This window comes from Protopterus annectens, chromosome 3.part0 (assembly GCF_019279795.1).
Source record: "Protopterus annectens isolate FY-2018-M chromosome 3.part0, PAN1.0, whole genome shotgun sequence".
Taxonomy (NCBI): domain Eukaryota; kingdom Metazoa; phylum Chordata; order Ceratodontiformes; family Protopteridae; genus Protopterus; species Protopterus annectens.
Window position 1 is genome coordinate 659,037,883 of NC_056731.1, and position 27,556 is coordinate 659,065,438.

Consider the following 27,556-nt stretch of genomic DNA (forward strand, 5'->3'; position numbering starts at 1 on the left):
CTTGAGACAGATTTCAGTTAATGCACAGATGTTGATGTCTATCCTGAGGAGTGCTGTGAGTGCATGCATGTTGTGATCACATCCCCTGGTGTTGAGTAGCATAATCCTCATTGAATCTGCTAATGTGCTGTTTATGGAGCTGGTATTCACCTTCGAGACTCTCCTAAATAAGGCACCATGGGGTGCCAATAGCCTTGGCCAGTATTCCAAAGCCTGAGGCCGACACATAGGCCGGTATGGTATCATTGCATGCATGTTCCCCATCTGTGCTTGATTTTCATCTCCCCAGTAGGTAACCTACTGGTAAGCAATAGAAAGCCTTAAACTTATACAAGTCTTCTAGCTTCCAAGATAGGCATTTGGAGTGACTAAGTATCAGTGTACTGTATGTTCTTGCTGTGCTCAACTGTTTCCTGACTACATGGTGAGTTCTCACTATATATTGTGATCTGAAGGTCCGTTTATTCACATATTATGACTGTGATGGCCTGCACATTAGAAGTTCACAGATAGCCTACTACCTATCTGCCCAAGGGCAATTAGAAGAATAGCTACAGTGTGTTGGCCTTCCCCACACAATTGATGAAGTAACTGAGCCTCTGTCAAGCATAGCCAATGAAGCAATTCCAGGCAGAGTTGCTGGAAGCTGTTGAAGACTGGGGTTGTGGAGGGTGATAGGGGTACTTAGTGATCTAAAGTGGTCATGTTAATGTGGCAATTCAACACAATTCAATTTCCCAACAGGTTTTGCAGCTATTAAACTGGACAGGCTCCCCCCCGGCTGTATGGTACTGGGACACATGATCCCAGGGGTGTATAGTCTGTTACCCATTCACACAACAAGGTTTCCCTTGAAGTGTGTCAATGACGGGCTATGCCTAATGTAGTTAGGAATGTAATGTATTGTCTCACGGTATATTTGTTATATGTTGTTATTTCAAGAGTACGTGAAGCTCAGTGAGTTTGGGGGCCTCCGCCCTTTGCTTAGCCTAGCTTACACATATAAATCATCTAAATAGGAAATAGGTGGAAGCAACGTTAATGTCAACAGTGTAATGGTTACAGCATCCGCATAGTATCTGTGCATTCGAGGTTACAATCCCGATAAAGGCAGGGATGTTTATCATGTGCAAAAGTATACCTTAACCACAGCTTGCATATATAGGTAGTAATCGTCTGTATATTAAACATTCGAAACACCCATATAAATCCATGTGTGCTGGAGAGTACAGTCAACAGAGAATGTAATGTTATGTCAGCACATAGTGAGATGTTACGTCACTGACATGTATATATCTGGAATAGTTAGTGGATGTGGCCATGTTTGCTCGCACAGGTTATACGTTACAAAGTTTGTTTAACTGTGTTTAACCGCTGCTAGAATGTCACACAAACACTTGTAAAGATGCTTACAACTGCTTAAATGAGCCTTATTCTGCAGTAAAAAATATTTGTAAAGCATCGCAGGTGTCGAACCCTGGACCATGCACACTATAGTCATGGGACTTACCACTAAACCATCCGAGGTGTACACATGTTTCATGGTCTTGAGACTACACCTTATACCATATGCATTTCACTGTTATGATCACAAATGGGGCAGTCACTTTGTGTACATATGTACAGTACATTGTAATGTACTGTTGTTTGTGAACCAACACATTCCAGTCTACAGATGTATTACTGTTACAAACTAATACGATATATATATATATATATATATATATATCAATGATGTCTGCACATAGATATATTACACAGTTAGATCAATTGCCATATATATATAAACATCAATGAACATACTATGTGACACAGAAGCACTCCAAAGGAATTTGAGTGTACACAAAACACATGCAGCTCTGTTATTATAACAATTAATATTAACCTAATTCACCATAGAAGGGGTGGTTGTTGCGTATGTGAAGATTGGCGTGGGGGAGGAATGATGGGTAATGCAACCATGCATCAAGGAGGGCCTGGGTCTGATGTTCAATAAGTGAACTAGAGGGGCATACATGGAATATGAGGACAATATAAAAAGGACACAAAGCAAGAACCTTTCTCATTCATAATACACCCTGTCATGTCACATTGCAACACCTAATTTCACAAACATATGAACATTAACATGTATTAGACATATGTACACCAACTGACTGTCACATTTGTTTTCAGTAGTGAGGAATGTCTGTAGTACAATGTATATTCTAAACATCATAACATTCGTACATATCTCAGATGCCTTACTGGTAAAGTCAGTGACTGTGGTGTTCATGGTCCCGGGTTCAAGACCTGCAAGGGCTGTTAGGTTATTTTGAGGGGCCGAATAAGGGCTTTTGGATGCTACATTAAAGCACTCTTCAGCGGTTGTACGCGGGTTTCCACGTGTTTGCACGACGGTAAGCGGCGCGGAAACAAGGTAAACGGAGAAGAGCTTCACACGTTTGACCTTTGCTTAACGTTGTGCAGACCACAGGCAAACCTGCTCACAACCGCGTAAATGTGCGTTATTCACACTTTCCCTACCAGTGCCTACTCTGAGAGGTAAAATAATAACACCTTCCAGGAGTAGAACCCGCAACTATGTACTCCATCCTCAGAGTAACCTAACACTAAGCTACCTGGGATGTACCCATCCCAGTTGTGTATGCAGACAGGTTAAAACACAAAAGGGAGGAATGTGTGGAAATAGAACAACCCGCCATGTACCCAGTTAAAGGTGTATGCTTATATATATATATATATATATATATATATATATATATATGTGTGTGTGTATATATATATATATATATATATATATATATATATATATATATATATATACACACAGAGAGAGAGAGAGATACATAGAGACATGTTGATATATACTGGTCTATATATATATATATATATATATATATATATATATATATATATATATATATATGCAGATATATAGATAGGTTAAAACATCTATACATCTATGGAAGTACAGATAAACGTATGCAATAATGTGTATATATATATATATATATATATATATATATATATATACATATATATACATACATACATATATATATATATATATATATATATCTATACACACACACACACACACATATATATATATATATATATATATATATATATATATATATATATATATATATATATATACACACACACACACACACACATACACACATATATATATATATATATATATATATATATATATATATATATATATATATATATATGTATATATATATATATATATATATATATATATATGTATATATACACACACATACATACATGTCTGTAGACAGCATCCAAAGTGGTCATATCTATATAACATAACATATGAAGAGTATATGCCAGTACACTATTACAAATATGTTCTATGGAAACAATCACCAACATAACTGCAATGACTGCAAATATCCATGACAGAATTACACAGACAGCTTTCATTTTGCAAAACTTTATTACATTCCGATGTATTGCCAAAAAGATTCAGGGACTAACAGTACCTGCATGCTATACAGGAAGCTTTTAATAGTGCCTTAATGAATCAGCCTGCAATTACCATAGTGTTTGTCCACTAAGAGATAGGTGTTCACATAGGGAAAAAACACCCACACACATATAGACGTTGTATAAAAGGGGTTCCTACACACCTGCATGTGCTATGTACACCAACCAACATCTATCCCACAACCGAAATAATTACATCAATACATACTTTCATACCATAACCAATTATGCAACTACTGTACAACATCTGCTGAAACCTTAACATACCTGGACACAGACACACTAGCATGGCCCTATGTGAAATAGTTGCCGTTATACAATTGAACAGCTGCTGATGTAACAGGGTTTGTATGAACTAATCCCGTTTCAGAGGATTGAAAGGTTCGTACACCAGGAAGTTTTACCGAGTACTGATTATTAGCACAGTATGATACACAGTAACTCCAAACTAAATATGTCTGGTATGCACACTGTAAACCCCCTAACATTATATGCATAGCTATGCAGCCTTGAGCTGGTCAAACAACCTGGCCAGACTGAAACATATGCAGAAGTATTAGGTACAGACAAACCCTGCACAAGTAGCAATGTTCAGAAATATAACAGAAGTACTTGCATTTAGACCAAATCCTCTAGGCATTACACACCGTATATTACTGTTCGTCTCCATACTGCTGTTGCAATAGATTCCAAACAAAACTTCCACGCTGTCTACCTCACAAGTAAGGCAAAGGGACAACGCCCAAGTGGAATACTCAGTTATACTCCACTGTAGCCATGGTATTGGCTAAAGCAGTAGCAGCGCAGCTGATGTGCATGTAATTAGCTACTTAGGAACACCAACTGGTCATTGGGATAGCACATGATGTTTCACTGTTGCAGTCATCTTTGTAGGGTTCTTCCTGCTGGCAGGCAGTCCTCGGTTGGCCAGAATCCCAAAGTCTGGGTCCGGCGTCGGCTGTTCATTCATGCTCCCTGATGTCAGAGCGCTAGGAGTACAAAGCTGCCAGCCGACGCCATGTTCTCCAGTCTTTCTTGCCGTGCGGTGAAAGCAGTTCGCAAGTGCCGGTCGGCTGACTCCTGATATTTTTTCATGCTTCAGTCCGAAGACTTACTTCTTCTTCTCAAAGCTAAGTACCCCTTTGGGGAAACTTTTTTCTTGCTCCAGTCCGATGTCAGAAAAAGTTAATAATTGCATTTCTTGTGGGAAGCAAATACATCATAAGGATTTCCATTTTTACTGTATTCCTTGTTTAGGCCCTGACCACGACGTAGCTAGTTGTCGGTTTTGTGCTAGATTTAACTAACGTACGATTAAGCGGAGGTACGATTTTGCTTTTCACTACTTTGGCAGGCGATTTAATTATAAAATGCCGTTGGACACACTTCCGACTACAGGAGTTCACAAACGACGCAAGGATAAGGACAGGCCTCCGAGGTCCAAATCAGACGACGTTTTACAAGCAGAGCCAGCTACAGGTTCGGCCATCGTCAGTGAGGCGCCAGAGCCTGTCGGCCATTTCAGAACCGATTGCCGAAACGGACTCCCACGAGGAGCCAACTAGGCCTTTGAGCACTCCAGCTGCTGGACCTTTGGACAATGCTCCCTTGGATGGGTCCGGAGCTGCTGTGCAGGTACCGGCTTCCGAGGGGATTTTCACGCCTACACAGCTTCTGATAAAGGCAAAGCCAAAGACAAAGGCAAAGACTCCTTCTAAATCTAAGACACCAGCCCAGGCCTCTTCTGATCCGGGACCCAAATCTCAGAAACAGCTACTTAAAATGGCGGAGGACTTACTAACTATGATTAGGGGTTCACATCCCCCTCCAGACAAAAGGCCAAGGCAAGAATTGGATTATGAATCTTCTGATCAGGCATCTATTTCGTCAGTGTCTTCCTCTGAACAGGAATATACTTTCCCTCCTTATGAGGATTCTGATGCTGAGGAATCCATTCCATCAGCTTCTCCCCCTGAGGATTTTTCTTTTGGGGAAACTTTACATGACATGAGGGAACATTTTCACTGGGAAGGACAGGAGTACTTGGAATCTAAGAGAAGGCTTAGGGATTTCCTTCTTCTTTCCCAACATAGACCCCTGGCTATTCCTCCTATTTTGAATATTGTGGATGATGCCTTTTCTGAGGCTAATTTAACTCCTGACTCCTTTCCTCCAGCCCCTGCTAAGCCTGACAGATATTACAGGGTCCCTGATTCCCACCAGTTCCTTTACAGAAATCCTACTGCTGATCCAGAAACCATTTCTCAGTGTCCTAAGGGGGTTAAGGCCACTTCCAAATGTTCAAGATGATTACAGAAGCCTGGGGCTGCCCGGACATAGATCTTTTTGCATCCCCCCCTCAACCACCAGTTACAGATTTTTTGCACAAGAACATTTCACAAGCTAGCATGGAAAGTGGATGCACTATCATTCAGTTGGAGAAACCACTCGGGGTATGCCTTTCCGCCACTACCTCTTCTTCCACGGGTGTTACTAAAGATCAAGCAGGACAAGCCCAAGATGATCATTTTACTGGCCCCAAATTGGCCTCGTCAATTTTGGTACTCAACACTGATGAATCTATCCCAAGAGCCTCCTTGGATTTTACCTCAGATTCCAAATCTTTTGTCCCAAAACCAGGGCCAGGTTCTGCACTCTCATGTCAAAACTCTCAGCCTAGCAGCCTGGCGAATTCAGGGTTTATGATTAATCCTTTCCTTCCCAAACAGGTCATGGATGTCATCTTAGAAGCCAGACGGCCTAGCACTAGAAAATCTTATGCAGGTAAATGGAAGAGATTTTGCACCTGGATGGATGCTCAGGATTCTGATCCTCTCATTCCTAATATCCCACTGATTTTACTTTACCTGACAGACATGCTACATAAGGGTTTATCCTTCTCCTCCTTAAAAATACATGCCTCAGCTATCTCTGCACATTACAATACAGCTCCTCCAATCTTTTTTCATCCACTTCTGAAACAATATCTCAGAGGAGCAAAGAATTTAAGGCCCACTAGGACACCACCCATTCCTGCCTGGGACCTCAACTATGTTCTGGAAAAACTCACTCTGCCTCCTTTTGAGCCTGCTGCCACATCTGATATTAATTATTTATCATGGAAAACAGCTATCCTACTGGCTTTGACTTCAGCCAGGAGTTACAAGTACTCATGGCTGTGGAACCTTATATTATTTTTCACCAAGATAGGGTGTCTTTAAGGACCAATCCTACTTTCATGCCTAAAGTGGTTTCCAAAGTGGCTTTAAATCAAACTATTCACCTGCCAACTTTTTTCAATAATCCACAAAATAAGGGGAAAAGGATCTTGCATTCCTTGGATGTACACAGACAATTTCGTTTTTACCTGGACAGAACCAAGGATATCAGGAAAACAGAGCAACTGTTTGTTTCTTATGCAACAAATTCCCAAGGCAAAGCTATTTCAAAACAGACCATTTCTAAATGGATTGCTCATGGAATCAGATTTTGTTACTCTCATCATGGAAAGCAAATCCCAGGAAAAATTTGGACTCACTCTACCAGAGCTGCTGCTACTTTAGCTACCTTTCTCAGAGGAGTACCTACCAAGGATATTTTGGAAGCTGCAACTTGGAGTTCAGTGCATACTTTCTCTAAGCACTATAATCTCCCTCTTTACTCTAAGTCTAGGGCAGCCTTTGCTTCTCCAGTCTTGCAGGGCCTTCTAGCCGCCCCTTCTACTCTATAACCACCACCCTTTACCTCAGCTTTGGGATTCAACCCTACAGTGATGACTGCAACAGTGAAACACGATGAACATAGTACACTTACCATAAATGTAGATGTTCGAGTGTCTTCACTGTTGCAGTCTGGGTTACCCTCCCTCCTGTCCCCTCTTATACTTTCATTAGTGTGGTTTCCTACTTCACCCTTCTTCTGAGGTGTATTTGCTACAGAGTATGGGGTTTGTTGTATGTTACATTTTTGTTTTACTATTAGCCTTCACTTTTGGGCACCTGACATCTGGGGCAAGAAAAACTGGAGAACATGGCGTCGGCTGGCAGCTTTGTACTCCTAGCGCTCTGACGTCAGGGAGCATGACTGAACAGCTGACGCCAGACCCAGACTTTGGCCGACCGAGTGAACAGTCAACAGTGAAGGCACTTGAACATCTACATTTATGGTAAGTGTACACAACTGTACTTTACTGATCTGTAACTATAAAACTCCTTGTCACACATTCAAACCATCTGTATCTACCTGTAGGACAGTACAAAACACTGAAAGACGAACCGAAAATGAGTATTACACTAGTTAATAACACCTCCGATTACTAAGACGGTATGTATAACATGTAGTATGTCTGTGTATGTAGTACCTGTACTGCAAGAATTACAGTGTAATCAATGCATATAGTGGAAATAGCTATCTTGTAGCGATGCAGTGTTGAGCAATAGTAATGCTTGTAGTATTCTATGTGTGTACTGCTGTAGGTCACACGGCACACTCCGCATACACCACAAGGGATGATATGGGCTTGGAACCCACCATTTCACTTCCAGCCACTGTCAGTGTCAGGATTCATCCAACAAGTGTGTGCTATAACAGGGGATAGTATATGTCGATCTATTGTAACAGTCGACATATGTATGGGTGTATAAGTAAGATTAACATGTTAAAGGTGGGCTTACTGCGCAAATATGGTGTGCATTGTGGGATATTGTGCCAATAACTGTGTAATGTACAGTGTTCTAGGAAGATCTGTATACTCTTCTACATAGCAGTTCTGTTATGTTATGCAAACAGTAGTTATGTCTATTGGCAGTTACAATACTCAGTGACAGGATACATAGCATTAACTTCCTGGGAAGACATGGTCGACAGACCACGATGCTTTACAACAGATGGCCTGCACCTGTCGCCCCTGGGATTCTGGATACTGGTTAAGGCTCTTACTGCCACTATAGTGCCTTTTTTAGGCAAGGTTCAAATAACAAATTCACCACCGTAACAGGAACAGGCAAGCAAAAGCTGAGGGTAATGCTACTCAATGCTAGAAGTCTAAATCTCAAAATGCACTCACTCGAGGCTCTCCTTAAGATGGAGAACATAGAAATCAGTGCAGTGACTGAGACCTGGTTCAAGGCTCCAGAGATCACCCCTGCACTACCAGGCTATAACTCATACCACACTTTTCGGCCATGTGACCTGGACCGAAACACCAAAGGCGGTGGTGTGTCCATATTCATTAAGGATATTCACACTTCCAGGCTAGTTGCTCAGCATAATGCATCCGAGGTTATCCAAGTGCAACTAACTCTGGCAAAACTGCAATCCAAATTGTAGCTTGCTACAGATCCCCCACCATGCCCCAGGATTCACACTCCTCTTTTCTTGATGTACTGGAAAATATTAGGGTTCAACCAAACACCCTAATAATGGGTGACTTCAACTACCCCACCATTAACTGGGAAAACTCGTGTACCAACTCCTTAGCTCAACGCTTTCTGGAATTCATAAACTTCAGTGCCCTGGATCAACTTATCCACACCCCCACCAGGGGCAGCAGTATCCTAGACCCAGTCATTACCAACATGAGTGACCAGTGTTCCACACCTGAAGTCATCTCCTCGTTGGTCCGATCTGGCCATAAGCTAATCATCCTTGATATCCACATCCTGTCCCCACCCCCCATTAAGGAAACCACAGTTAAAAATTTCTCCAAAGCCAACTTCATGCTTCTTAAGACAGAAGTGGTGAACTTCATGAATCCCATGCAGAGGGACAATACAGTTACAACTGCTGAATCCTACACAAATGCACTCTATAAGCACTTACACGAGTGTATGGATCGTGCTGTCCCAAACAGAACCAAGACGCTATCCTCCAAAAAAAGGAAGCCAATCTGATGGTCCCCTGCCATAAACAAACTGTACAACAGAAGGAAGAAACTATTGCAAAAGAGAGTAAAATCCCATGAGTGGAGGAGCTCGCTAGTCAGCCTCAGTAAGAAGCTAACATCCCTTATAAGATCCTCCAAAGCTAGCTACGAAAACAAAATCGCCACTAATTCTAAGGACAACCACAAAGCATTATAGCTATGTCAAGAATCCCGATGGCAACACCCAGATCTGCTCTGAGTTACAGCACAAAGGCATGAAAATTACAGAACCAACTGATATTGCCAACATCCCGGCAGATAGGTTCAGTGCTAACTTTACCCCCCCACCTCCTAAAGGGCCCATATCTATACAGGAAGAATGCAGAGTCCCTGTAGTCACAACTACGCAGGTAAAAGCTGCACTCTCTAAAGGCCAAAAACACAGCATCCATGGGACCGGACAACATCCCAGGCTGCATTTTACACGAACTTCAGAGCGAACTGGCTCCTTACTTAAGCACCATGTTCAGTAATAGCCTTGCATCAGGCTTTGTGCCCACTGAATGGCGCACAGCAACAGATGTAATGGGATCCTATCTCACCTACATTCATAACTGATGGTCTCGGAGCCGATCCATCGGCTCCTACTCGGCCAACTAGTACACTAGAACGAAGTCTCTTATTGGCTGGGCTACCCTCTATCCCAGGATGCACCACACCTGCTTCCCCAGATCTCGTTTGCCGCTTTACAACCTGGACGTGGTCTCGACTTGGCTGGAACTAAGTGTCTTTTCATTACCTTTTTTTCTGGTCTTTGACCTTGGGGTTTCTTCAGAATTTAATACAACAGCTGTTTTAACGGCTATTTTGTGTTTTTTTTGGTTGTGTGAGTGATTGACTGTTTTTGCTGATACTTGTATATCGCTGGTCGGGCAAGGCCCGTTTAAGTTAGAGGGCCTTTGCCCTTCTTATTGGAGTGTCTGTGTTATTATTTCCCTTTTTTCTTCCGGGCAAAGCCCGTTTAAGTTAGAGGGCTTTTGCCCGTTGTTGTCTTGTTATTTCACTTGTGAGGTAAATCTCTCTCTGGAGAGCTCGTGCCATTTTTTTCTCGCGCTCTAACAGTTTGGTGTTATTAGTCACTTCTGTTCTTGGCGCTAAATTTTGGTATTTCGATAGTGTTATTACATAGTGTATAGGCATGTCTAAAGAGCAAAAATCAGGGTTCAAAAAGTGCACTAGGTGCAATTATAAAATGTCTATTACAGACAGTCACTCTATATGTGTATATTGTTTAGGACCTAAACATTTACAGGAGACATGTAGTGTGTGTCATGCTTTTTCTTCTAGGGTTCTTCAAGAGCGAAAAAATAAATTGATCTTGAAGGGTCTTATTAAGCCCTCTTTTGAGGAAGCTTTGGATTCATCTCCTACTTCCTCTAAAAAGAAAAGGTCGTCAGCTCCGACAAGCCCGTCGGAACCGAGTGCTAAGAAGCATAAGTCGACCTCATCTTCCTCGGCTCCACTGACTTCGGAGCCGAGGGTCGAAAGGTCTGCCTCGATGCCTCTTTCCTCGGCTCCATTAGTTTCGGAACCGCAGGTTGGAGTATCGAGAGGCGAATCACCTCCATCGGTCCCGATGGTTTCGGAGCCGGTGGAGGTGTGCAGCTCAGACTCTTCCCCCTCGGCTCCGAAAGCTCCTTCGGCGCCGATCCTTATTCATGCTGTGCCGGATCCGGCGCCGATAGTGTTGGAGCCTTTTCTGAGCCGGTCCCCTACATTGTCTGAGCCGAGAAGAAAGTCGACCCTTGTCTACTTCCTCTAAATCCTCAAAACTGTCGGATTCGGATTTGGATAGGGTTATTCAGAGGCTTTTCCAGTCTCCAGTTTTTGCACAAATGGTCTCGGCTCCGGCCCAGTTGGCTTGGGCCGATCCCCCTCCGAAACACTCGATTCCTCCTCCAACCTCCTCGGAGCCATTGGAGTCGGTGATGGTGGAGCAAGACGGAGCCGCACGGTCGGAACCGAGACCCCCTCGAGGTCTATCGGCACCGACCATTGTTCCTACCCTGTCCTCGGGTTCAGGGTTTGGTACTGGGACTTCCTCAGCCGGGCGGGGAACATCTTGGGACTGGGTGCCTCGGTACCTAGTCTTCCCCTCGGAGCATCGGCTGCCGGAATTCCTAGTGCCGTCGTGGCCTCTCTGCCAGTGATCTCCATGGAGTCTGGAGGTCCGGCCTTTGAGGCCATGAGGAGCGCGCTGGCCATGTCCTTGCCGGCTCATCAGGCTTCCACCTCACCGTCCCTAGACCTGGAGACTGGTGCTTCTGCCGTACTGCAGTCCCATGACAGCGGGGCCCCAGGGCCTGAGGATACCCCCGTCGGGGGTTCCCTTCTTCCGGGGGGTCCATCCGAAACTGCTTCGGACGAGCCTCCACGGAAGAAATTGTGCAAGAGGAAGCACGTAGACTCCCAAGATGATCGGACACTGACCTTGATGACGCGGAAGGGTCCCCTAAATCATCTTCGGATGATGTCTCTTTCTCGGATATCCTTGAGATTCTGAGACAGAGAGGAGATTGGCAGGCCAAAACCCCTTCCGCTGAGGAGTCAGTCTTCCTCAAGGCCTTCGGGGCCCAGCCCTCCGCCTCCTGGGTGTCTCCGCCCTTCGATGAATTGCTTGATTTGGTTTCTCGAAGGGCTTGGGAACACCCTGATTCTGTGGAACCGGTGCCTGCAAGACCGAATAAATTTCTTTCAGCCCCCCCCCCAAAAGGAATTTTTAACTAAAGGAGTTCCAGTAGATGCAATGGTGGTGGCATCTGCCACACAGCAGGACGTGGCAGAGGCTTCAACATCTATCCACCCTCCTAATAAGGATTCCAGGAGCATGGATAGGTACGGGAAGCGTACCCTTTCTTCAGCGGCCTTTACTTTACGGTCTCTGAATTACTTATGTCATTTTACTAGGCTCCAAAGGGACCTCCTTAAAGAGCTAAGTGAGTCCCTCACAGGTAATCTACCTGAGGCGCTAGCCCACACTGTTGGCGCCCAGATGACTACCTTATTTTCCATTGTGAACTCGTCCATGAGGCTCATCTCGTATGCGGCCAAGGCGAGCAGCGGGACCAGGCGTCGCCCTCAGGAGACATGCCTGGTTACGCTTGTGTTCATTTGAGGAGGCCTTCAAGTCTTCCTTTGCCCCTCTAGAGGCAGGGGGGGGGGATTCAGGAAGACGCTGCCCCAGAGGCGGCAGAGGCCCCCGTAACTCTGGAGACCGCGATTCCTTTCGTGGTTCTTCCTACACTCAACGTCCCTGAGTTGGTGCCCGACTGTGCAGCTCCGGAGCCAGTCGGGGGTCGTTTTGCGAAACACCCACAAGCTTGGGAAGCTATTACCAGCGATCAGTGGGTGCTCCGGATTATAACCGGAGGCTATCTCATTCCCTTCATCAAGCCCCCCCTTCCCTTAAGGGAAATCCCGGACGTGCCACCCAGTCAGCGGGATCAGGCAGCAATAGAGGTTTCAAAGCTGCTAGAAAAAGGAGTCATCCAGCCTGTCCCCACCGATCAGATCGGATCAGGAACTTACTCAAGATTATTTTTGGTGCCAAAAAAGACAGGGGACTTCAGGCCCATTTTGGACCTCAGTTCATTGAATCGTTTTGTGAAAAAGTCCAAATTCCGAATGGTCACCCTTCAGTCCATTCTCCCACTATTGGAGAAGGATGCCTGGATGTGCTCCATAGATCTCCAGGACGCTTACTATCACATTCTGATAGGTCAAGAGTCCAGGAGACATTTACACTTCCGCCTGGGAGACAGTCATTTCCAGTTCCGAGCACTGCCCTTTGGTCTCACCACAGCCCCCAGGGTGTTCACCAAGTGTCTGGCAGTGGTGACTGCTCACCTGAGAAGTCTAGGATTCCAAGTGTTTCCTTATCTAGACGACTGGCTCCTTACTGCCACCTCCAAGCATCTACTATTTCAGGCGCTCATGGCCACGGTCACCTTGGGCCGTTTCCTGGGAATTACTTTCAACTGGCAAAAATCTGTACTACAGCCATCTCAGCATATTACTTTTATAGGCGCAGAGTTAGATACAAAAAGGATGCGTGCCTTCTTACCGGCAGCAAGAATTCAAGTTTTGCAGAACCAAGTCAGATCCTGCCTCCCCCTATCAAGAGCTCCGGCCCATCTGATTCTACAGGTGTTGGGCTCAATGGCATCAACTATACTCCTAGTCCCCTTAGCCAGACTCCACATGCGAATTCTGCAATGGCTTCTGTCGGTTCAACGGTCCTATCAGGAACTCCCCTTGAACCACTTAGTTATGATTACGGAGAGTTGCCGTCGAGATCTGCGTTGGTGGCTCCTCTGATCCAATCTCGACCAGGGGCGACCCTTTATTCCTCAGTCCCCCGTTGCCACTGTGACCACGGACGCCTCCCAGGTAGGGTGGGGGGGTCATTACCTGGACAGGTCTGTCCAAGGCACATGGCAACTCCAGGAAGCGCATTTGCATATCAATATCCTGGAGATGAGGCGAGCGTACTCTTGGTACTACAAGCTCTCCATCACGCTCTCCCGCAAGGTCCGATTGCTATCCTATCCGACAACATGTCGGTGGTTTGGTATATAAACAAGCAAGGTGGGACCAGGTCATACCCACTGTGCAGAGAAGCCATGAGACTTTGGCACTGGGCAGTAGCTACCAATCGCTTCCTAATGGCAACGCACATACCGGGGAAATCCAGTGTGATTGCGGACAGACTAAGCAGGACCATACTGTTACCCCACGAGTGGTCCCTCAACCAAAGAGTGGCTGCGAAACTCTTCGCCAAATGGGGTCTTCCTTGCTGCGACTTGTTTGCCAGCCCCCACAATGCGAAGTGCAGAGAGTTCTTCACTCTGATCCCCTCTCAGTGACAGATTCCCAGGGATGCTCTAACCCACATTTGGCCCCCCGGTCTCCTTTATGCCTTCCCTCCGGTTCCCCTCCTGCCGAGGGTGATACAGAAGGCAATTTACCTGGAGAGCGAAATGATTTTGATTGCCCCACACTGGCCTCGTCAGGTTTGGTTTCCCTTCCTTCGGAGGTATGCGGTAGAAGGTCCATGGTTTCTGGACCCGATGCCGGACCTGTTGACTCATCAGTCAGGACAGTCTCATCCATCTCTCAGGTCCTTGAGGTTGGCGGCATGGTTACTCCGCTTCCATCCTTAGTCCGGGACAATTCCCTCTCTCCGGAGGTGATCCACATATTGTCTTCCTCTCACAAACCTTCCACTGTCAAACTGTATTCCAGCAAATGGAAAAGGTTCTCCTTCTGGGCTCAGCAATGAGGTATAGACCCTCTTACCGCCCCAGTATCAGAGGTCTTGAATTTCTTGACCTCTCTTTTTCAGTTGGGCTCTTCAGTTTCCACGATTAAGGTTCAACTAGCGGCTATCTCTAATTTTCATGCTTCTTTTGAACCTTCATTAATGTCTCACAAACTTTGCAAGTCTTTCCTTAAAGGAGCATGGCTCCTTAGGCCCCCAATATCTCATCCTGTTCCCCCTTGGGACCTAAATTTGGTTCTTGCTGCCTTAACTGCCCACCCTTTTGAACCAGCTGCTACCTGTGATTTGAAATTTCTGTCCTGGAAAACCGCCTTTTTAGTGGCCATAACTTCGGTCAGGCGGGTTTCAGAGCTTCAAGCTCTTTGTTCTGATCCTCCTTATTTGATATTTCACAAACATAGTGTGTCCCTGAAATTAAATCCCTCCTTTTTACCAAAGGTAGCTTCTTCTTTCTGCATTCAACAGGCTCTAGAGCTCCCTGTATTTTTTCCCGAGTTTTCTAATAACGCAGAATATATTCTTCACCAGTTGGATGTCCATAGACAATTGTGTTTTTATTTGAATAGAACTGCTCAGACGCGGAAATCGAATCAACTGTTTGTTTCCTTTGCAATAAACAAATTGGGTCAACCAGTAGCTAAAACATCCATAGCTAAATGGATTAAAGATTGCATCTCTTTCATTTATTCACAGGCTAACAAAGAGCTTTCCTTTCCAGTCAGGGCTCATTCTACCAGGGCAATGGCTACTTCTGTAGCTTTTCACTCCAAATTATCAATAGATGATATTTGTGCTGCGGCTACCTGGACTTCTCCGCACACTTTCATTTCTCATTACAATCTAGATGTGGTTTCTCGAGGCAGGGCTTCCTTTGGTTCCACAGTTCTCAGGAGTGTTTTCCAATGAGCCACCCGGGATTTAGGTGCTAGGGACGCTGTCCCATCAGTTATGAATGTAGGCGAGATAGGATCCCATTACATCTTTTAGTTATGTACTTACCATAACTTGGGATGTATGGGATCCATCTCATTACATTCATACGCACCCTCCTTCCCCCTCCCATTCGGATTTAGAGGAAATGTAGTTCCATTTGGAGATCTTCTCTTGAAGAACTTTAGTTGGTTGTAGTAACTACTATTTTTTCTGTGTTTGCATGTAAGTATGAAAGCGAACAAACAAGATCTGGGGAAGCCGGTGTGGTGCATCCTGGGATAGAGGGTAGCCCAGCCAATAAGAGACTTCGTTCTAGTGTACTAGTTGGCCGAGTCGGAGCCGATGGATCGGCTCCGAGCCCATCAGTTATGAATGTAGGCGAGATGGATCCCATACATCCGAAGTTATGGTAAGTACATAACTAAAAGTTATCCCACTTCACAAAGGGGGAACCACCACTGATCCCGGGAACTATCGACCTATTAGCCTGATGAGCGTGGTCTGCAAGGCCATGGAACATATCATCATGGAACTCATAAGCAAAGACATTGGTAACCTCCAAACACTGGATCCCAGCCAGTTTGAGTTTTTGAAAGTCAGATCATGCCTTCTGAACCTGATTGACTTCTTTGAGGCAGTCACCAAAGCCGTAGATGAGGGTAAGGTGGTTCACACAGCCTATCTTGATCTCGACAAGGCTTTCAACACCATCCCCCATTCTGGAATTATAGCTAAACTCACTAAACTAGGTATAAATCCCTACATCACAAGATGGGTTGCCAACTTGCTCACTGACAGAATCCACACTGTAAAAGTTGCAGACTCCAAATCTGAACTCAAAGCAGTGACAAGTGGAGTACCACAGGGTTCCATCCTAGGACCTCTCCTGTTTGGTATCTACTTCTCTGAAGTACAGGATAACACAGAAGGCCTCTGGCTAACGAAGTTTGCAGATGACTGCAAACTAGGAGCCATAGTCAAGTCCCCAAATGATATGGACATCCTACAGAAGGGCTTCGCTGAGACATATGCCTGGTATCAGAGCCATGGCTTCATGCTCAATACCAAAAAGTGCAGTGTCATCCCCTTTGGTAAAAACTCTGTACCCATGAACTACCACATAGGCAGCAATCTACTTAACACCGAATGTGTGATAAGAGACCTTGGGACCCAGGTGGACAGTAGTCTCTTCTTTGATAGTCACATCACCACAGTAGTCAGGAATTCCTTCTACATGGCACACCTCATCATAAAAGGGTTCTCATCCAGGAAAAAAGAGGTCATTGTTCCCCTCTACTCGACACTCATTAGACCCATTCTAGAGTACAATGCCCCTTTTGGAATGTACCTCACAAGACATCTGCAGCAGCTGGAAAGGCCACAGAAGTACCTCACAAAGAGGATTACTGGCCTCAAACAAATGCCCTACACTGACCGCCTCAAAACACTCCAGCTTTACTCCATAGTGTATCGCCTTCTTTGAGGTTATCTCTGCCTAACATATAAAGCTATGTCAGACCCAGAGCTGTTGGACATGCTACACCTAAAGAAATCCCAGTCCCTCCCAGCTACATGCTCTAGGGACCTAAACCTTGTCACCACAATAAACAGTACATGCTGGAGGGATAAATTCCTGTCCCAGAGACTTCCCATACTCTGGAACAGGCTACCCATCTATGTCAAGCAAAGTTCTTCATTAGCACTCTTCAAGAAAATTCTTGATGAGTGGATGGGAAATAGGAAATATACCCCAGGGATCACTTCTTTGTCTCTGCTCGACTGAGGCACAGGGAAATAACTTTCTTGAATGGCATAAGCCAGGGAACCTTGTTGGCTAGGCTTATGTAGGCCCTTGGGCCGATAGCCTAGTACCTACCTATGAACTTATGAACCTATTAGTATTCATCTGACAGGTTAGCAGCATGATAGCAAAGATAATTGGAAGAACCAGGTAACTATCCATGCACATAACACATGTAATATCCACCTCTCTACTATTGTTTGCAAGCAATAGCAGCTGTGCATGTGTACATGTTATGCAAATGTGTAGTGTCTCTTGTGACAGGTCTGGGCCAAATGGCTACGTGCACACCTACATAGAGTGGATATTGAGAGTACAGACACACTGGTTGAGCTACCAAGTTTGTGTAGCCCAACCTCTCATTGCCAACCTAACAGCTGCCTGCACATACTGTATGTAAGGTAGTGCACAGCACTGGTAATGTAACAGGTTGCATATCATCTTTAACTCCAGTGTAACATCTGCAGTAGGAGTGTAAGATGTAGGAGACAGCTGCCCATGTGTAATAGTCACATCATAGGTGATGGCTCACACTATCCAATTATATCCTGATCATGTTGATAGTGGCATCAGGGCCTATTGATACATGACTCTGTTTGGAGAGTGGGTGTCTGTGCCCAACAGAGCTCATGGTCCTGGTGGATATGTGAGTATATACCCAGAGAAGGAAACCGACCTGTAGACACTTGCATCATCTGTAATCAACTAACAGGATGTGATGTGCTCCTCAGTGGAGGATTGCTGCTAAAGGTAGCTACTATGTTTCCGTAATAGCCAATGTTGTCATGTCCATAACACAAATATTTACATGTGAGCATCACTGTCTATAACATCTTCATAGGCAATACGTAAACTAAATACAGTACTTGGTACTTGTAGTACTGACTGTTCATACAGACATGTCCACTAGTCAGCAGGAAGAGACAGACACCAAAATACACAAACTGTATGACATAGTTTGCATAATTGTGCCACACCTCTGAACACATGACTGGAAACATGCCCAACACTACTCATTTGTGAATGCAAACTCTAGCACTGTTTTACACATCAACCTATACGAGGGCATACATACTGTGAGCTGCCTGTATGCCATGATTAGCCACAAACACATACACTCAGACCACCTTTTGAACTATACACATGGCTCTGGCATATTCCATGTTGTTGTGCAGGACCTGTGATGCAGTATCCTGGACTGCATGGAAACACATGTAGGAACTGTCAGGTCTTGTAGCCCATGCAGGTATGTCCCAAGGCCTGGGTAGCATTCTGCCATTGGCCAGAATGATACTGCAATACAGGGACAAAAGGATTGTATTCTGCAGTTGTCTAGTGTAGTGGTGCATGTCACAGGGTATCCAGTATCTGTTGTCCTGGGATAACATGGTTGACAGACCATGATGCTTTGCCAGACAGGGCCTGCACCTGTCACCCCTGGGAATCTGGATACTGTCTAGGGCTCATGTTTCCTCTATAGTGCCTTCATCATGCACTGCTGTTACAGGGACAGCTAAGCAATAAACTGTGGGTCTTGCTACACAATGATACATGTCAGAAACACACATTTTTTTTATTTATTTATTTAACATTTGTTAACCGGGAAAGTCCGACTTGGAACAAAGCCAATTTTCAGCGGAGGCCTGGGGAGAAAGGCTCCAGATGCATGTCTTTGTAATGTGGGAGGAAACCGGAGCACATGGAGGAAACCCACACAAACGCAGGGAGGACATGGAGACTCCGCACAGAAGGCACCCCAGCCGAGATTCGAACTGGAGAACCTCTTGATGTGAGGCAACAATGCTACTGCTGCACCACTGCACTGTCAATGGTCTCCATGAATCCCTATCATAGAGATATATCTGTGCAGTGGCTGAGACATGTTTCAGTGCACTGGAGAGCACACCTGCATGACCATGTTATAACACTTATCTCACCTCTTGCCCATTACCTTTTATTGGAACACACGGGCCGCAGGTGTGTCCATATTCCTGAAGGATATGTACACCCCCACACTAATTGCATTTGCATTACATCAGATGCATTATGCTGAGTATCTACCTTTGTGCCAAAGTGGAATTCAAAATGCACCTTGAGACAGATCACCCACCAGGCCACAGACTTCCCAACTGTCATAATGTGCTGTAATGGGGAAGATTAGGTCTGAGACAGAACCATAATAATGGCTACTCTCAACTATTCCATTATTAACTGGGAAGACTCCTCATGTACCAACACCTGCGCTCAATACATGTTGGATTCCATCGACCCAACTGACCTGGATCACAGTAGTCACACAAACAGGGCTAACAGTATGCTACACATAGTTAGTCTCCAATGCCAATGTTATGTTTCTTAAGTGCAGAGTGGTGAGTGCCATGGCACCCATGCAGATGAACAATGCATGTGCAAATGCTGAATCCCACACAAATGACCTTAAGCAGTCACATATGTGCAGTCATTGTGCCATTGAAACAGAACCAGGATTCAACCCAACACAAACAAGTAGGTAAACTGGTGGTACTGTGCTTTAAACTGTACCACAGAAGGTAGTAACTGTTGCAAGAGTGAACACACATGAGTGTAGGTGATCCCTGGTCAGCCTCAGTAACATGCAGATACACCATATAAAACCCCGCAAAGCTACTGTAAAACTAATCAGCCACATAATATGAGGTCAGGCACAGAGCATTCTATAGCGTGTCATTAATCGTAATGGCAACGACGAGACCTGCCGTGCTGCACAGCACTATGGCATGGGAAGTACTGCACCTACAGAAATAGCACCCGTTCATCCAGTTAGGGTCTCGGAGAACCTAAACCCGCTCCCACCCCCCACCCCCAACAGGTACACTTAGTAATATATCCATGTACACTACAGGGCCCCTGTACTAACGACTATGCAGGTGCAAGCTGCACTCTCTAAAGCCATACATACAGCTTTCATGGGACCTGTCAACATCCCAGGGTGTATCCTACACAAATGTAAGAACATTCAGCTATCCACATACACATCATGTTCAGTCATAGCTCCATGTCAGACTGTGTACACACCGAATGGTGCACAGCAACAGTTACCACACCCCACAAAGGGCGAGACACCATTGATAATGGGATATAGTGCACAACTACCCTACTGAGTCTGGTCTTTACGACCATGAACTATGGTCAGCATAATTGATGTACTCGGTACAGATGCAGATGACAGTAGGGTTGATTCACACTGCATATCATGACCTTGCCAGGTAATAGGACACCATCACCCATATTGTGTTCTAGCTACACTCAGTAAACTAGGTGTATATTCCTATGTCACAGTAGTGGTTGCCAACTAGACTGTTGGCAGAACCAACACTACAGAAGGTGTCTGACGAATACACGCACATCAAACCAGTGCTAGCCACAGTAATACAGGGGTCATTCCTGGTACTCCCCCTCTTTGTTATCTATACCACACAGACTAACACAGAAGGCATCAGCCTATTGATGTTTGCAAATGACTGTGAACTAGGAGCAATAGTTGACTCATTGTGTGCTGCGTTCAACATACAGAAGGGCCTTAGTATGTCAGATGTGTGGTGTGTGATGTATGGCCACAATCTGACAGCTAAGTATTGCATTGTCATCCCCTATGTTACAAACCCTGTACCCATTAACTACCACCTAGGCAGCGGTCAACATAATGGCAACTGTGTGTATGGGATGCAGCTGGACAGTACTTCCCTTTGATAGTTACGTCACCACAAAATACAGGTAGTCGTATGTGGCACCCCTAATCATGACAGGGTGCCATCCAGGAATACAGAGATAACTGCTCAGCCATACTCAACACCCATGTGACCCATAATAGATCACATATTTCCTTTAAGGGTTATTGCCCATGTGTAGATGGCCTACACTGCCCTTCACAATCCCTAGCTGCACTATGTTGCATGTAGCCTACCCTGAATAAAGCCATGTCCAACCCAGAGGTGTTGGACATGCTACACTTAACACATCCTGATCCCAAATAAACACATACGTAATGGACATCCACCTTTCTAGTACAAGGAACACAACATGCCTGACAGATCCCTGTCCCATACACTTAACATACTCTTGCCATACTATGCATCCCTGTCCAGTGATGCTGCATATCACCCCTCTCTGTGACATGGTGTGATGACCGCATGCCAAACATATCAGTAACCATGTGTATCAGTTCTGTGGCACTGCTTGAACTGGCCACTGAAACTTACCTGTCTGTTGCCTACAGCTAGGTAACCTGTCTGCCTAGGCTCATAAATGGCCCAGGGCATATAGTCTACTAGATCACTTTGACCATACATGCTATAGTTAATATCCAACCCTGCAAATACAATCAGGCTAGCTATTGTCCCATGTGTTACACATGTGCAGCACAGGCAATACATGGCAGAATGCTACACAGCTGTACAGTGCCATGTAGATGTATATGGCAAAACACATACATGCTTGCAAGTCTGCAAGGTCACAGGTCATGTCTCTAACGGCTATGTATGACTATATATGTGGCATATACACATCATTAAGGTATATTGCATTAATGTGAACACATCCAGGCATTTGCTGATAGGTAAAGACACCACTACAGGCAAACAGACATGCCCACGTCAAGACATCATCCACATGGTGTATGAGCAATGTCATCACATGACACACACATACATGGCAATAACATCACATCACTGGTAGGTGTCAAATGTGTGTGACTTATACATGTCAGTGGTGTTAGTGTCATGTAGATTTACAAAGACGTATTTGTAATCTTAATAAATGTGATGCACATGTATGTTCAGCTGTACTGCTGTACTTCTCTGTGAGTTACTGTGACCTTTCTCCATCGTTGTGTCTTCCAAGTATGCCACGTAGCAGACTGCCGGCGTACAGCTGCTTGGAGAATGAGGTCCCCATCCCTTACCTCCTCAACAACTACACGATGCTCTTCAGCCATGTGCCACAGGATGCACAGCAGTGGGATGCCCTGTGGGAGGAACTCTTCAGGAGGGTAAATGATGTTGGCGGTCACAATCGCATCTATCAGCAGGTGCACTGACACTGCACTGACCTGATAAGACGGAGAAACAGTGTGCTAATGCAATCGCCAGGGAACAAGGTGCAACAGGTGGGGGACCACTCACCCAGCCCCCCACTCACATGTACCAAGGAGCTACTGGCCAACCTGGGGACACCTGTAGACCTCCATCCACAAGCTTTAGCTGGTATTGTGGAGGTGGGTGTCTCACAACTACCGAGCCTGGAGTTGCCTGGTAAGTCACTACTGCACATAAAACACTACTATATCACATAGTTACATGTGTTACTGTACAATATGTAATGTAACATCACATGCAAGGCATGTATGCACACATGCCACATACTATAGTCTGCTACTGTATGTATGCACAGATGTGCATACTTCATAGTATAGTGTATTGTACTGGCTTATGTGCTAACATGGACATTGCACCCTGTAGCTATCACACAGGTGTGGATAATGATCTTACTGCTGTGACACTCCTGTTTAGGTACCTCTGGTGTTTTACAGCAACAGCAGCCTGTGTCAGGTGAAGATTGTTATTATTTACCAGGCTTGATAATGCACGGAACATATTAATTGCATGCTATCTGCCACAACACACGTACACATAATGTATTTTGGTCCAGTTAATGGACACTGGTCAGACCTACAGTGCATCACACTGTTTACCTATGTGAAACAATTGAAGACTATATGAAACACCTACACTAAACCTTCCAAACTGTCATTGCCAGATGTGTGGACAACAGTGACTACAATGTTGGAGGTGTGTTCCACTGTAGGGACTGGTACTACATATCAGCATTACACATGTTGGGAATACGAACAGTACTGTACAGAGAGCATATGTGTGCACACACTCTAAATGTGTTGGAGCTGGAGTATGCCCGGCCCACAGGATACACCTTTGTGGAGTATACCCTTGCTATGAATGTCACACAATGTCATGTGCTATCAGACATGTCCAAGACATGGAGTGGGCTGACTGCAACACTGCTCAACTATCCTGCAAAACATGTCTCACATCCCATACATACCACCCTTTGTCTGCATAACCCTGGCCTCAGTGGAGCATATGACATCTATGGGTGTATGTCATATAGGATAACACTGACATGTAAAATAAGATGGCCATTGCAACCATTGGACTGAACATGTGTACACATAGCCATGGAGGATGGCAAGAGACGTGAAGCAACACACACGATAGAAGTGATGTACATGTGTGTACATCCTGTTGTACATTGGCTCAACACAATAACACTATGGCCTTTGTGTAATGGTGATATTGCAGATGTGAAACACTAAACATCATACAAGCCTGTGTAAGCATAACAGGAAACCACTACATAACTTGTCTTGAACATCTTGAGTGTGTCACGACATGGAAGCATTCACCTGTACAGTATCCAAATACATACATGTGTTGCACAACATGCACATACATCCACATCAAGCCACAGATACAGTACATTCACCTTGCTGGTGTCAGAACTCACTGTCATGCCTGCTCCTCATGTGTGTGAGGTACCCAGATGGCATGTGGGACATAGAGTACTTGTAAGTTAGCCATGAGTGGGCATAGTTGCCAGGTATCAGTAATATGGTTGCAGATGTGCAGGCGTGTCATCCGTATACCCTTCTGTGACCTGTGTCACACATTCCACATTAGAGTTTATTGCGTAAACACCTCAGTGACATGGGTCACATTCCACATTAGATATGTATTGTATGTGAACATAGTCATGGCTATGAACTGTGTCAGTACCTCACACTGTATAGCAATTGTGAAGCCACATGATGCCCTGTAATGGCTATGCACATCAGCTCAATGTGCAGTATGTCCCTGCATATTTGTAGGATGGACAGACAACATTGCATCAGCTGAAGACCCATGTTAGTATAACACGTCCCTGCACTGGGACACCATTACCGTACTGTAGATTGGAAAGGACACCATTGTGTTACACATGTATGCATGTCATTCAACACATCAGCAGAAGACATGTCATACTACATGTGATTTGCATGGTCATACTCCACACAGCAGGCCGGTGTACTGTAAACCTGTGCTGGTCTGTGGCACCATTGCAAAGTAGGGACAGCCATGTCAAACATGTGTATACAGCCACATGCACAATGTCTACACTCAGCTCAAGGGTAGCCGGAATAATGTTGAATAGACATGCACTGCTTTGGGGGAGATATGCAAGCTAGGGCTCAGGCGAACATAGTATGCAGTCGACATACCCTACTGCTCATGTCTTCACACATAGGGGTGGTGGCCAACACAAAGCATCAGTGGCAGATGTACAAAGGTCAGCGACAGTCTGTTAACATGTGGTGTATGTTGCACACACCATGGCAGTGCAGTGCAACGGTGCAAAGTGCATGCATTGTGTTGCAGGTATGGGGCATAGGCTATTAACACAAATGGTGCAATACAGGTATGTATGCTAACCACCACTATAATTATGTAAGGTGCATGCCGTCTGCTATAACACATGCATGCTGTTGTGTGCAACTCAAGGATGTATAACTACCACTATAATTGCCTAAGCTGAAACTATAATTGTCTAAGCTGAATGCCATTTGCCATATCACCTGCATGTAGCGTGTGTGTCTGTCTGTCTGTGTGTCTGTGTGTGTGTCTGTCTGTCTGTGTGTCTGTCTGTGTGCGTGTCTGTGTGTGTCTGTGTCTGTCTGTGTGTGTGTCTGTGTGTGTGTTTCTGTGTCTGTGTGTGTCTCTGTCTGTCTGTGTGTGTCTCTGTCTGTCTGTGTGTGTGCCTGGTATAACGTGTAATGTACAGTTCTTGTCTTCCCCTCACAGGTGTTGATGTAGGTGCATTGCCCTCCTGCTGTCCACCTGATGTTAGTGTCCCCACAGACTCTAGCAGTGATGATGATAGTATGATTGAGGCACAGGTAGGGTTGTCAGGGGCTGAATCTGTGCCATTGGTTGCCATTCCACCTGTCTCCCCCTCATCCTTGCACACAGTTCCCCTGCCTGCACATGCCCCATCATCACCGGCCATATAGGAGGGACAGTTGACAGGTGGTAGCATGGAACAGTGAAGTGTGGTGACTACGGAAGGTGTGCCTGCGCACCATGATCCCAGTCAACAGACTAGTGATGTCCCACATAGGCATATGCCCAGCGCTGCTCGTAGGAGGACCACTGGCCAACATGCCACTGCGAGACCAAGCACATCAGCTGGAGTCACCAGACACATGTTTCGGGCTGTAATGGAGGCACAGGCACATGCTGAATGGCACAACAGAGAAGGTCTGAGGCTTCAGACAGCTGCTGTCCATTCATTAACTGACAACATCCAGACACTTGCAAATGCTCACCATCATCTTGCAAATGTTTTAGATAGACAATTGGGTGACATGGTGGGAGTCCTTGACTGTGGCATGTCAATCCTCGAGCGTGGAATGTCTGTGCTGGAACATCTGGTGGGAGTGAGGCATCAGGCACGTGGATGTAGGTCAGCTACATCACCTGTTGAAGGTCTCCGTGAACATGCTACTGCAAATGCCCGCTCCCATAGTGGCAGTAGCAGCAGCAGTGCAGCTGGTGCTGTGCACTCCACACCAGGACACAGCAGGCCACATGCATGTGGTCCTGGACGGTCCCAACAGGGACATAATTCCAGTGGACATGTGTCATCAGACTGTACCCAATCTGGACCTCTGCCTGGCAGTCCCCGTGCAACCCCTGGCAGGCGCAGGTCACGTGGCTGTGGCTGGACACCGTGAACTGTGAAACCTGCCTTGTACAGTCTGCAGCTGTCAATATTATCCCTGTGTAGGCCAGCCACATGCCAGACCTGTGTGCATGCATACACACACACTGGAAACAAATGTAGGGCATGTCAGTACACACACACATATCATCCACACACACCCAATGATATCACAGGCCCTAACACACACACATGATGTCATCCAGTGGCACAGCCTAGGCCTCTGGCAAATATTATCACCCTGTGCATATGATGATGCCTGTGCCGCATCCCTGTCATCCACACCATTGGTGCAGGGACATGTTCATATGGTCTGATGCACAGGGTAAACATACTAGGTAGACAATTGTAGATTAATATTGTTGAGTAGTGTTGACAGGCAGCAGACATACTATGTATTGCAGTTTTAGAATGCATTTTGTACGTTTGACAGTATGTATCATGTGTAACAACACTAAAAGCATATTGATCTTGACGTTCTGCCTTCCTCTTTCAGGTGTAGTTGCATGTGCCGGGGGATGTTGGTGTTTGCGGGAGTCCCATATGTACATACTGACTACTCACAAGTCAGTATGACAATACCTGCATGCACTTTGTAGCTTCCACATCACAGTTATATTCTCCCATGTTTCAATTATGTTTACTGTTCTAGTGATCCAATAGCATGATAGCTGTGTAGTAAGCTACTGTGTTCAGAGCCGTCACATCCATAGTGGGTGACATCACAGGTATAGTTACCTGGAGTGTGGAGTGGGTAAAAGAGTCGTATGCCGGATGACAAGGGTAAAGGCCAGTGGAAATAGTGGCTTCTCATTGGGAAGCAGTAATACCAACTGCCATGACAGCATGCAAACACAGACACACCCACACACTTAGGGATTCACAGACACAGTAGCATACACTCTGACACACACACATGCACACACACACACACACACACACACACACACACACACACACACACACACACACACACACAGTTGCCAGTGTTCGTATGATAACCCCTGCCTATGTGCATATCATCATTATAGTACTACTCAATTACAAGATGCGCCACAGAGATTACACATGTACAGGTAGTTAGAATGGCCTAAGATTGAGGACAATGACAGGGATACTACAGTGCAGTGAGTGTATGTGGGGAGGGGGGTCCATCAGTAGGCTATGTAACAACTGGTTACACCCCAGGGTGTACATGTTAACAGGCGGTTAGTATGCCCATCTACGATTGATGATATCAACAGGGATGCTAGATTGCATTGAGTGGATGGGAGGAGGGGGCATT